At 45.1% G+C, this 14196-nt stretch overlaps 1 protein-coding gene and 1 long non-coding RNA gene across 2 annotated transcripts in view; one reads left to right on the top strand and one right to left on the bottom strand.

The window, feature by feature from the left end:
* LOC119172983 (uncharacterized) overlaps positions 1-14196 on the top strand; it is a 1299788-nt gene that overhangs the window by 647472 nt on the left and 638120 nt on the right. The window lies entirely within an intron of this gene.
* LOC142814725 (uncharacterized) lies at positions 8508-12336 on the bottom strand. The gene is made up of 2 exons (XR_012895047.1): positions 12202-12336; positions 8508-8677 (listed from the first exon to the last, which is right to left on the bottom strand). It is a non-coding gene; the product is annotated as an uncharacterized LOC142814725 (long non-coding RNA).

Genomic DNA, 14196 nt, shown 5'->3' with positions numbered 1-14196 from the left:
AGCTCGCTGTTGTTGTAGACTGCTGATGTAAACTGCGTCCAAAATCTCGGCCATATGTGGTCACCATCAAGTTTTACGAGTTCTAGTTGGGGAAGCTGGCTTTTGCCATATGATAACGGGTGAACGTTCGTAAGTAGTGGGGCTGGAGGAGCCAGACATTCATTCAGCTTGACTCGTAGATTCACTGTAAAAGTAACAACCTTGTCGTGGTATTCTCCAGCGTCTACCGTCTCGCTGTGCAACAGGTCGTCTGGCGTCTCCTAAAAATTGCCTCATCCACTTTCTCAATTTGACCATAAAATGAGCTTATTCGGTCGAGAAATACACTTACTGCTGCTGCCGTGAAGGCTTGATTTTCTCGCAAGTGGTCTTCCGCCACGGACAACAGGACATCCAGCTGGGACCGCAGGCTGTGGCGTCGTCTAAGATATCGTTCCATTCTGCCGCCTGCAGTCGATGTATCTCACCAAGATCGCAGGCGCCGTCTGCCGAGGCGTTGTGGCTCCTAACGTTGATGATGTTGGCGTCGTCCAAGGTCCCGGGTTTTCGGCACCATGTGTTGGACTTCTGAGCCTTTCTTCTGCGGCGCGGCTCACATCAAGCAAAACACGTCTTGCCAGATGAAAAGCTTTAATAGAACTAAAGAAGAAACAAAAAGACAAGAGTGGGTCAGCACTGCCACAAGGCCAAGCGTTCGCTCGTGAGGAGGTTCAATAATGATGATGACTGCTATTCTGCTGGTAGGGATGAATAAAGGAAGTCACAAAAGCAGATGCATTTTCCAGTTTTGGATGAACTATTGACAGGTAGGCCAGTACTTTAACCGGTTTGGGCGCGCATTTCAGATAACGCTTGAGAAAACCAAGTGATTTGTTAGCAGAAAAAATGATGTTAGTGACGTATGTGCGCCAGGACAAGTCTTTCGATACAGTAACGCCTAGGTACTTGTAAGACTGCGCAGAACACATGGGAATGTTCCTGATTGTGTATGTGTAAAGAAATGGTTCGTGCCGACGAGAAAATACCATCAGTTTGAGGTGAGATATTCTTTATTTATTTATCGTGAATACATTGAAAGGCTGACGACAAAAGCTGCATACAAGCAGCTTGACAGGCCCGTCAGCCCAATTCAAACGTCAGCAGCAGACGGCAGATATGCATGCATTTCTTAGGATTAAGTTCCATTCACCAACGGTCGCACCATAGCTGTAGACGGTTAATGTCCTCCTGAAGTAAGTCTTGATTCGATGTCTTGTGAGCCTCCTCGGCTCTTGAAGTACTCCCTGAAATTCTGTAAGTGTAGCACCAAGCTTGTCTTGTAGGCCACAACATGCGTCATAGGGACCCATCCATATGTCGTGGTCATTTTATTACCACTGGACTAAAATGTACTGCCTAGAATGACGTTCACGTACTGCCAACGCGATCGATAACGTGAAAGTTCCTGGCTTGCATGTCGCCTCTTTTACTCATGAGTAACACGAATAACTTGGTACAAAGGTCGTGGCGCCATGGCGGATGCTTGATTAGCATTGTATTTGGCAGACTGTTATACCATCTGTGATATTACGTCCACAAACCACGGAACGATTATGAAAGACGCTGTATAAGAGGGCCCCGGAATTTTTGACCATCAGGTGTTATTTAACGTGCACTCTCATCGCAGAGTATACGGGCCTTGAACATTTCGCCATCTTTAAAATGCAACTGCCGCGGCCTTCAGATCTGTGGCCGAGCACTGCAGCCATTTTTTCACCGAGGTGGACTTTCTCTCAGAATATGCACCCATGCGTGCATTTTAAACACCGTGACATCAACTGAGATGTCGTGAGCGAGGCTCCGTGATTTCGTGTGAATTCGAAAAAATATGCAAAGATTTTAACAGTTTAAGTTTTCGCCGTTCGGTTTCATTCAATAAAGTCTGAATTTAGTGGTGTCTATGGCTATGTGCGGTACTTGATTGACAGGGTGTTTTCTAAGGAGTCATTGGTACACTGGGCGGTTCTTGGTTGACAGGGTGTTCTCTAAGGAGTCATTGTATAATAAAGAACAGAGATGACCTGACAAGGAGAACTTACGACAGACCAGGAGCGTAGGCCTAGGCTGGGAAAACAGCGACAACGTCCTGCTCGAGCGTCTCGTGCTTAGCGTTCACGGTGTGACTGTCGAGCTTTGCATTACCCACTACTTCTTCATTACATATTTCCCTCTCGCTGTAGACGAGGACAAGTAGGTGTCCCAAGGTGTCGTGTGGACAAGTGGTTCGCGATACGGATTGAGACGATCCCCATGTACAACTCCGCGGCCTCAACGCCGCAGGCCCACAGTGGGTGCGAGGAGTTCAATGATGCAGTTGACGGCGCAAGTTTGTTCTATGATGCGGTGAGGTCCATGGCACCTGCTGACGAACATTGTAGAGGTACCTAGAGCAGAAGTGGGAGACACCCACACCCAAATAAAAGGTTGGGCAAAAATTGGTTGGGAGACCATCCGTCATCATGACAAAATTTTCGTAGCCTTTGTTTCTGTGTTGCAAGGGTGTGAGCTGATTGCCGACATTCTTCCGCATATTAAGAAGCTTCGGAAACTGCTGTGCCCTCCGATTAGTCAGGTCGGTAGGGGAGAACGTTGTCGATCATAGTTGAGGGCTCTCAACTATAGAGTAAGAAGAAGGGAGAAAAACCTGTCCTTGCTTGGGGTGCCGAGTTATAAGCGTACGTTACGTAGGGAAAAATAAGGTTCTAGTTGGCGTGGTAGGAGGCGACATACATAGAAAGCATGTCGCCAAGAGTGCGGTTGAAACGTTCGGTCAAGCCGTTTGTTTGTAGCCGATACGTGGTAGTACAGCGGTGAAACACAAGTCATTGAGCAAGAAGTTCTTCATTAACATCCATGAGAAAGACGCAGCCTCAGTCGCTCAAACGTTCAAGAGGGGCACTTTGACGCAAATCAAAACGTTGGAGCAGGAAAGACGCAACGTCACGTGCCGTCGCGGCTCGCAGAGCAGCCATTTCTGCATATCTCGTGAGATGGTCGATCTCTACTATAACCTAGAGATTCTCAGCTGGTGTGTATGGCAGAGGACCATAAAGGTATGTTCCAACATGCTCGAATGGTCGCACTGGGCACGGTAACGGCTGCATTGGTGCAGTAGGGCGGCCAAGATTATGCTTGCGGCGTTAGCACTCCGTGCGAGATTGAATGTATTTTCGCACAATTGTGTACGTGCCGTGACAATAAAACCGAAAAAGTAGCCTGGCGTAGGTTTGAAACAAACTGAAGTGTGTACACTGCGAATCGGCATGGAAAGCAGCACATATGCTGGCGCGGAGTTGCCTGCGTATGACGAGTAGCCGTTTGCGGCCGTAAGGCTGGTAGTTGCGGCTATAAAAGATTCCGTAATGAATGGCGAAGTGAGAGGCTTGTCCGCGTAGTGCTCGACAGGGCGGGCGGTTGAGTGTTTCTGAGAGGTAATCCATCAAAGACGCAATCCACGAATCTTTGCACTGCTCCGAAGCCATGTCGATAGATCCTGATAGTGGAAGTAAGTTGTCTTAGATAGACACACTTGCAATATCAGTAGAGACAGGCGAACGCAAACGATCATCGGCATCGCCATGGTTTTGGCCTGAGCTATAAATGACACTGATGTCATACTCTTGGAGTCGCAAAGCCCAACGTGCCAAGCGTCCGGAGGTGTGTTTAAGGGAGGATAGCCAGCAGAGAACGTGGTGCTCGGTAAGAACATCGAAATGGAGGCCGTACAGAAAAGGCTAAAATTGTGTAATAGCCCAGATAATCGCTAAACATTCTTCCTCGGTTACAGAATAATTTGCTTAAGCTCTTGTAAGGGTGCGACTCCCATACGCAACAACATAATCTACACAGCCAAGCTTTCTTTGAGTGAGTACAGCGCCAAGACCAACACCACTAGCATCCATGTGGATTTCTGTTGGAACACTTGATTCGAAATGACGTAGTACGAGTGGTGTCGTAAGCAGTTGAAGGAGCTTCGCAAAGGTACTGTGACAGGCTGGAAACCACGCAGATATATTGTGTGGTCTCCTTAAAGTAGGTTTTTCAGAGGTGCCATGATCGACGCAACTTCTCGGACGAAGCTGTGGGAGTATAAGCAAAGCCCAAGGAAACTACGCAGCTTCTTGAGAGATACGGGCCTCGGAAACTCACGAACAGCACATAGCTAAGTAGAGACAGGGAGAACGCCATACTGTGACACGACGTGTCCAAGAATGGTCAGCTTGCGTGCTCCAAAGTACCATTTTTTCAAGTTTAGTTGGAGGCCAGCTGCAGAGAGGCATCGTAAAACCTCTTCCAAGCGACGAAGGTGCGTCGCAAGATCGAGCGAAAATACCATCGCATCATCTAATTAGCTGAAACACGTGTTCCATTTGAGGTCGCGCAGGATATTGTCCATGATGCGCTCAAACGTTGCCGACGCATTGCAAAAGCCAAAGGGTATCGCGCTAAATTCGTATAAGCTGTCTTGTGTAACAAAGGCAGTTTTTGGCCTATGATCTAGATAAATGGACACTTGCAATATAATCAGAGCGTAGAACAGGGAAGAAAAGGAACCCCACGCCTTGAAAGAGCGGAAGGCGTCATCGATTCGAGGCAAATGGTAAACATCCTTTCACATTATTTTGTTTAGACGACGATAATCTAAACAGAAGCGTATCATGCCATCTTTCTTTCTAACTAACACAACCGGCGACGCCCAAGGACTGTTTGATGGTTGAACGAGGCCGCGCTTTAGCATGTCACTTCCTTGTTCATTGATGACGCGGTGTTCAGTCGACGAAACACGGTATGGTCGCTGCCTTAGTGCTGGGTGATTTGCTATGTCAATCTGGTAGCATACAGTAGATGTTCCACTCAAAGTAGCACTGCGGTTGCCGAAAGGCGGGCGATACTTATCAAGAAGGCTCAAAAGTTCACACCTATGTTGCTGGTTTAGGCCTTTATCGATGATATGGTCGAAAATGTCGCCAGTTTAAGAGCCATTCACGTAACTACAGGAGGAGACGTTGACTTCCCATAATGCATGAGGAACGTAAAGGGTAGTCATAGTGTTGAATGATTCAATTGAGCCGATACATTCACACAGAAGCAGCGTAATTGTGAATTGGAACGGATCGTCCACAGGCGCGTCAGTCGCACCACCTTGAAGAGCAACCAGAGTGGTTGGGAGTGGTGCTAGGTGGTGATGAACGAAAGCAGTGGTAGGCTTGAACGTGCGTTGGCGTTGGAGGCGGTGGAACATGACAATGATGCAAAGACAGTAGCACGTGGAGGGATTTAGGTGTGGTTAGTAATGACCAACTTTGCGCACGAAGGGTGACCGTCCGCCGGTAGAGCATCGCCAAAGGGAGAAAAGGTGACTTCGGCACGGGTGCACTCACTGACGGCTTGGTGATGGAAGAGGAAATTTTAATGTGAAATTATGTCACGAGAACAGTGCGGGAGTACGATGAACTTGACTGTGTAGCACTCCTTGAATCACTAGACTGGCGGTGCACGCAGGCACAGGCTGCACAGGCTGTGCAGTGGAAATATGAAGAAACGAACCAAAGTAAGGCGTCATCACTTTTCGAATTCGAATGGCAAATTGTTTTGGCAATGACAAAAATGGCGCCACTAGAATCATTGAGGGCAAGTACTGGTACACCTTCAAGAACAGCCTTAATTACATTTGGCGGCGAACGAAGAGGGCTTCTGTTTTGCGACGAGGACGCAGTTCTTGCCTCGGTAACTGCGTCATTTAGTTTTCCGTGTCGATTGCAGAGGGACGTCGACGAATCAGGGAGGGCGAGCAAAGACGGAGAGAAGGAGATCAGCTGGTCAATGGCTTGATCGTGGAGGGTGCAAATTGGGGTCTGAAGTGTAGGGAAACGTGTGGTCGTACTCATATGGACGTGGGTTTCCATGTGAAAGGAGTGGTCGGCGGTGACACAGACGTGCGACGCGTCCGGGTAGGCCACACGAAAAGCAGATTGGTCATTTATCGTGCTGCTGCTTCGCCACACGTAAATGGGGCAGTGACTGGTGCCACCAGCTGTGGTGGAACGACCTCACACACCTGGGGCTGTATATTAGTCCCTAGTGTAGGACTGAATGGCGCACTGCGCTACGGTAGACTGGAGATAAGTAAGAATTGGTGGGCGGCATCTTCGCAAACGAAATCTTTAAACTACGAAAGTAGGGCTTTATCTCGCGAGGGAATGAAGCCATATAGCAATTCCTGCTGTGGGGCGGGATGGCGGGTGACAAGACGTTGCCGGCGGAGCTCATCATAGGAAGAGCTTGGTAACTTAGGCTAGAGTAGCCGGAATTTTTGAACTGAGCAACTGCCATGCGTTTTTGTCGACCCTTAAGGATGTGCTTGATATGGTCTGTCTCTACCTTGTTCGCATCGATGTGTTCGCATAGGTCGATGACGTCTTCTATGTAATGGGATAAATTCTCACCATGTAGTTGAGACCTTGACTGAAGGCGCTGCGCCACGCGAAGTTTGCGGATGGCAGGACAATCGAACGCTTCTCTGAACTTTGTCTCGAATGCTGGCTAGGTCGGAACGTAAGTTTGATCATTCGAAGCCATACGTTGGCAATGCCACTGTGGCTTCTTTAAATGCCGACAGTGGCCAGTCTCGTGGCTTCGTCCCATTTGTTCAACACACACACGTGTTCGCAGTTAGCCAGACAGTCGTCGACATCGTGATCATCCGTGCCCCTGAATATGGGAGGTTCCCACACAAGCACTGCGCCAGAGCATGCGTTGGTCTCAATAGGTGGTGGGCTTGTGGCAGATTCAGTGGTCCTCGAGGCAGGTACAGTCCGGTTTCGCCACTTCAGGGTTGTGAGAAGACGCAGCAAAGTCCACCAAATAAAATAAAAAACTGAGACAGCCTTATGAGTCTGTTGCGTGAGACACACCAAGAGCGTAAAGCTAGCCAGCGAAAATAGTGAACACGTGTGGCTCGAGCACCCCGTGCTTAGCATTCACCATGTGACTGCCCAGCTTTGCATTACCCCCTATATCTTCATTACAATTGGTACTTTAGGCGGATTCGACCGATGAAAGGCTCCTACAGTATCGCGAGTACTGCACATACAAATAGTTATTGGATGCTTGTAGCGTGCTTAGCGAGCGACGTTACTCAATGTAGAACCACTGTTGTCTGCAAGCTATCTTGAATCATCTTACCCATGCAGCATTTGGGCGAGCCAGACAATATCGAATGTGCAGATATCGTGATTTTTTATGCTTGCGTCTATGACAACCAGCCTTCAGGTTGAGATATGCTGAAACGTAGGCGTTTCGCATCTATATATATGTGCTTGCTGGTATATGCACACTCTAAAAATTTTTACACCAAAAAGGATGTATTTGTTTTGTCCCATGGGCAACATCCTTTCAGGGTGTCTAGGAACACCCTAAACAATAAGGTGTTTAGAAACACCCTGAAACCGTAGGGTGTAAAGAAACGTTACACCATACTTTATTATAATTGTTTATGAACACCCCTAAACTATATGTGTTAGATGAAGCTACACCCATGCGAGTTGGGTGTACACTGAGAACCCCCTTGAAACGATGGCAGTTATATTATTTATTATTGTTATTTTTATTATTTATTAATACTGTCAGCCTAAGGGCCAAGATAGGAGTTGGGGTTACATATCTGGCACGCACAAAAAACATATGTGGAAACAAGTTTCACACTGTATATGGATGAGTATACTTGATCAATTGAAACGCAATTAACGGGCCACAAAAGCAGAGACACAGGAAGTGACGCTTAGACTTGTGTGTTGAGGAGAGCCATTCACAGCACTTCTTTCCATCAAATAGAAGTATATATGAACCTTCTCTGCGGCTGACAGGGAAGAAGGAAGATACTGGTGTCACCCACTGCACTTATACCTGCATGTATGCAGCTGATAAAATAAGGTGCCATGGTCTTGAATGAGCTGCACCAGACCAGTGTATACATGTGCAGGTAGGCTAGGCCGTAAACGACAAAGACGCGGAAGGCGCGCGCGCACACGCACACACACACACACACACACACACACACACACAATAGTGCAAGCAGTAACCTGTAGCGTAAGGTCCAACCGAACATAACGCCGAAGCAAAAAACAATTATTATGCCCATATGTTAACATCTGCCTTTATTATAAAAAACTGCAAATCTGACAAACAGGACTCTCATGGCATTCTGCAAACTTTTGAAATATGTCACGGGACCAAGTTTTTTTCTCTCTATACTAAAAATTCATTGTTTTCAATACAATAAATCTCCACAACTTACAAAACTTTTGCGCTAGTTGGGCAAACGACTGAGACGTATGGCGTTTGATTGACACCTTTACAATAGAAAAAAAACACGTAGAAAGAGTAAGCGAGTTTCTTGAGTCACATTTACAACCTATTACATCTCGCAAAATAAACTTCGACATTAAAAAAGATGACACTCAACAAGGTAGTGTAATTGGGGTTTTATTAATGTAATGTCAGTGTTGGTATACTTCTAACTGCAAAACCACTCGTCACTGCTGCTTGCACAATCATCTTCAGCTGCTGAGATGACTGGTGCCTTTGAGAGAAGTGGGGCGCAGCTGTTCTTTCTGTACAGGAAATTCAATCCCAGAACCTTAAAATAATTACACAAGGAACAATGACTAAAATTTCACAAAGAGTGCAACATACAGTGTGCACCATGCATAACTAACTGCTTTCTTATGTGTAAGTATAAATTGAGTGCATAGCAAGCATATTCAGTGGCATCGGGCTTCACTGAAGTGAGAAATGCGAGAAAAGGTATGCTGAGCAATAAACTCCATAAAAAGCACGCTGTGGCAGAATCATTATACCTTTCGTGCCATAGATATGAACCTTACTTTATCCTTTCAGCTTGCTCGCGCAGGCATATAAAAAGGTGCTGCTCCAAGTTGATAATGTTCCATTAGCTGCACGCAACGACCAATCTAAGTGACTGTCAAATTCTATGCTCAAGTATGCATCAACTCAGCTGCATGTGTATTTCTGCATATCTATCATGGCGCTCATTCGATTAGTTTATTAAAAGGAATACAGTATGACGCGCAACAACATATACATATTTTATCTGTATCGCACAAAATCACAATGCCACTGAGCATACATGAAGGTATGCGCATTGAGAAGGTATTCAGTGCAGGTAACTTGTAAAATAAAGTAAAGTACAGTTACGTATTAAAATGCGAATGATACTAGTGTTCTTGAACTGGCTCACATTCACACGATTATATAATGGAAGAATTGGTTATTGGGTCATTTCAAATCACACGTCCCACCCATTTTGGTGGTCACCGCAAATGTATTCGAAAAAAAATCGCACTAATTTTACTGCAATAAAAAACGTAACTGCTAGACTATTTCGCAGACAAATAATTTATTGGTCACGTGGCTGCCTGCTGAGCTTCCCGGAATCTCGTCTGTATGTTTGTGAAAAAATTTTTTTCATAAGTATCTATCTCTTCTTTCATGACAAATTTGGTCTACAAGTTAAGTAAAGGGCTTGCGTAAAGTGTTTGAAGCTCAGTTTTATTATTACCATTTTTCAACCACATACGCCTCAAAAAATTTTGCCGAAGTGTGTTATATCTGCATTTTTTCTATATGAATACTGCACTTTGAATGAATATGTGAGGAGTGGATGCTTAATCCACATAAGGTATATTTGGAGGAAAAAATATTTTAGCTCAAGCTGTCAAACTTTACGAGAAAAAATCGCAAATTTCACAAAATTATTGTTTTGTCTATAATGAGACGCATCTTGCACCATGTGGTGGTTGAATTGAAAGAGACTTCCTAAATCGAAGCAAATAAAGTTCTTTTCATATGCCAAATTTCGTCATGGTAATCTGTGTTTTGAGAAAAAGATCACAGCATACTCACGCAGTGAATAATGATGAGTGGGGCGTAACGTTCGTCCATCCGTACGCACAAACGGATGGACAGACAGTCTGACGCCAGTATGGACGAACAGAAAGACGGACGGATTCATGGACAGACCAACACAGGGCAGCCCGGACGGATGGTTGCACAGACGAACGGACGAAAGCACAAATGTACGGACGAACGATTCGCCCTATGAATCATCATTTTGTCCGTGTATGTGCTGTGAAAACCACTAACGCTATCTAGTGTGCAACTCATCAAGAGGAGGGAATGACCCACGGCCTCAAGAGCTTCGCCCCTAAATGATTTTTGAAGTTCCAAGTTCCCCATTCGCCATTTGGTCATACAGCAGCCGACGCCTTGAAATTCCCCATTGCCATTGATGGGAAAATTAAAAAAAAAATATTTTATTTCTTGAAATAGAAATTGTAATGACGAAACTTGTCACATACAAAGAACTGTTTATTTGCTTTCAATTTAGGTAAAAGGTGATTTTTATGTTGACCCCCACATGATGAAAATTGCGTTTAAATATGGACAAAAATGACAATTCTGGGAAATGAGTGATCTTTTCTTGTAGAGGTTAACAGCTTAAGATATCTAAAAATGATTTTTCATCAAAATATATTTTCTGTGAAGTAAGTAGTCACAGCTCAGATATTTATACAAAGTGCAGTATAGCAATGAGAAAATGCAAACATAACACAGGTTGGCTAAATTCTTGCAGACGTATGTGGCCGAAAATTTGTACTAATATTGCTGAGTCTCAAACACCTTACATAGGCCCCTTTACTTAACATGTACCAAAATTGGTATAAGAAAGGGTGCGGTACTTGTAAAATATTTTTTTCACAAACAACACTCAAACAACAGTCTGGAAAGTTTGAAAGGCAACCACGTTACCAAAAAGTTTATCTCTCGGAAATATTCAAGCAGTTCAGTGTTTTCAACGCATTAAATCAGCACGATTTTTTTTTTTCAAACACATTTGCCATAGCCATAAAGTTTGCTAGGAAATGTCGCATAAAGTGACGCTGTTACTTTCACTCAATTACCGTTGCATACTGCTAAATTATGGCCATTTGTTTCAATTATGCTGTCAGGGTGAGAAAGCATAACTCCTTCCCGATGAAGCGTAGGCTGTTCAGTGGCTGTGCGTGTTGTGTTCCCAGATTGATATGCTGCCCAGTCTTACATTTTGGCTACAACACATGCTTAGATACCCTGCAGTATGTATAACATTAGAGTGTTTTGTGCAACGAAAAAACTAATACTACGCTTCACATAGCGAAAATACCTTTAACATCTGAAGTACTTAGCGAAGTTAAACGCCAAAGCGAGGCGATGGCAATAAAACTCTGAATAACAAGAATATTTTGAAAGTTACACATGATGGAAACAATCCGAATAAAATGTGCTCGAACGTTAGCAATTATGTTCAAACAAGCGTTCGCACTGTTCAAGTATGCAATTCGACCACACACACAGACGAAAGGTCTGTTCAAACAAACGTCCAGCTTCAGTGCTTGATCCGCTACACATGCACGGCTGTCGGCAGTGTCATGCTACGTTGCGGGTGAACTAAAATACCGGTGAAGACGAATTTAACGAAATTGAATGTATTAGCTAGTAGGCTAACTTCGCGAGGCGCACCTAACGCGAAGCAACATGCTGTGTTGTCACCCGATGCATCAACCAAGTTATCATGGTAGTGTTACCGCACAAAACGAAAAAGAACCGAAAATAACGACATGGACACCACGCCCTTCTTTTCCGTTCTCGGTCTTTTTGTGCAATTAGAAAAAAAGTAAAGAACTACCGACATGCCCAAGCATATGCGTCTTAGATACGGTTGATGCTTAGAGCTAACAGGCGCCGTCCCCACACATATAATAATTAGTAAAGTAAAATTGATGTGCAGCGCGAGCGGGCCCCATCAAAAACGGCTGCCAACAAAGGGCACCGCAAAAATCTTTTCAATTTCTTCGCTGAACCTCAGCGGCGCACGCTCACTCTGCTTTGTACTCCAAATAATCTATACAAACAAACAAAAACCTTGCCCACAATCACACTTCGCCATCATCGCCGTGAAACAGTGCGGACAATTATTCTCGCTAAGTAAACAAATGCTGATTTGTTATCAACTAGTTGAAAACAAAATTGTTTGAAGGCGCTATTCTCGTGCTCAAGCAGTTAACAAAGCGCTGAACGAAACAACGTGAAAGCGGTACTCACTATTTCACTTCGAGTGCTCCACAATATGAATCCACAGGTCCAGTCTTCAGGATGGTGCACCTTCGCAATATTCAGCACTGACAGAACACACTGGTGCAGCACAGAGCGCAGGCACATTTCAAACTAAACACCAACTAATAAACTCTACCGATCGAGAAGCCACGCGCACCACACGCACACACACGGGAGAGTTTTTCGCCAGCGCACGCAGTGACATGTAAGACGATGTCGACCCCTTTCCCACGCTGTGCGCCCGGCACGCAGCAATACCGGGCAGCCAGGGTTGCCTAGGCGACGAGACCTCATGGCATCGGCGCGTTTTCAGAGCGGCTAGATCCGGTTTAACGCAAGCTCCGGCCCTCTGCTGATAGCGCGGGCGCTGCCTTTTTTTTTTGCGGTAGTGATCTGTTGCGTTATACTCGTTCTTTAACAGTGCATCTGAATGGCCGTGAACTTTGTGATGGTGCAGTGTGGCCAGCACGAGCTACTAGTCAGAACGCGCATTTGTAATAATCAGGAGCAATGTTTAGCACACCTTCACTGACCTTATGCAGTGAATTTTGTTAAAAAAGCTAAGCTGAAGCTTCTTGCTTAGCTCTATGGGTCTTTAGGGACTGCACATTAAAGGTCACGCAGGCGATATTTTATCAGCACTTTAATTTCGGTAAATACATTGGCACATTGCATGCATCGGCCGTCACACTGTTCGATGAGAACATATTGCCACATGCGTACTGCTAGGACGAATAAGAGGACAGCGCATGCGCGCATCTGCACGCCGTTATGCAGCAAGCAATAACAAGAAAGAAGAGGAACGCTTTGGCACGCAGTAAATAAAAAATACTGACCTGCTGCTACTTTCTCAACCTGTTAATTACTACTTCTGTCTTCACGTTGCGGCAATACAGTTGTGCTTAGCTTGCAGTCCTTGGAACAAGACCACGGCTGAGAATATTTCATCAATGTTGTTTTCTCACTACCTACAAAGTCAAGGCTTTGACCGAAGCACGTCTGCTGGGGAAGTTACATAAATTAAAAGAAGGGGATCTACAAAAACGGAGAGAGAGAGAGAGAGAGAGAACTAGAGAATGCGTTTCGGCTCCCCTGAGGAGAGCTTTGTCCGCAATTCAGTCCATGCTCCTGTCATTGTGAGCAAGGCTGCGTCAAGGTCACCAAAATATCCTTATTCTGCATTTTTCTTCATGGTCAGTGTCCTCTTCCTAATTTCCATGACGCACCCTTAAGGACACATGAAGAGGAACATTCGCTACAGTAATTAAATAAAACGAGCCTGCTAAAAATACATGACGTCAATGTTCGTTTTTAAGGGACCTGATGGCCAGCTGACGTGGTGGTTATGGCTAAACAACTATGCTGTTGTTGTTGTTTTTTTGCAGGTGGGGTGGACGTTTTATCTCCAGCTTTAAAGCTTCGATCCTACTTGGGACGGGGGGAGTGTTCTACGCATGGCTACACCAATGTGCGCAACATTACCTTGTTCAGGCAAATCAGTGTACTTTGTGAATGTTCACTAATCACGCAAATGACACAGATGAAAGAAACAGGTACAGGAGAATTGGCCCTTGCTCAATTGAACAAGCATGGCTCCTATTGTATCTTTCATTTTATAGTAGTTTGCGTGCTTTATCGATGAAAACTGCGTTTCGGTCACATTGCTTTCTGCTTCGATTCGTTACTTGACTCGCAAGCAGCTAGTAGTGGGAGCCTTGCTGGTATCAAGATCGTTAACGTATACTACCAGTATAAGCAAAACCACCCGCAAATGTCGTGCATTTGTAGCCTTGTAGGCACGGGTGCTCAGATTTGGGTGCACGTTCAAGAACCACAGGTGGTCGAAATTTCCGGCGCCCTCCACTACAGCGTCTCTCATAATCGTATGGTGGTTTTGGGTTAGTAAACCCCACATATCAATCAATTATTTGTAGCCTTGTTCCTTACACCCCAAATATAAGGGTGTAAATGGGGTGTTTTGAT

Source organism: Rhipicephalus microplus, chromosome 4 (genome assembly GCF_043290135.1).
Source record: "Rhipicephalus microplus isolate Deutch F79 chromosome 4, USDA_Rmic, whole genome shotgun sequence".
Classification (NCBI taxonomy): domain Eukaryota; kingdom Metazoa; phylum Arthropoda; class Arachnida; order Ixodida; family Ixodidae; genus Rhipicephalus; species Rhipicephalus microplus.
Note: the sequence above shows the minus strand (reverse complement) of the source record. Positions and strands in the feature narration are given on the sequence as shown.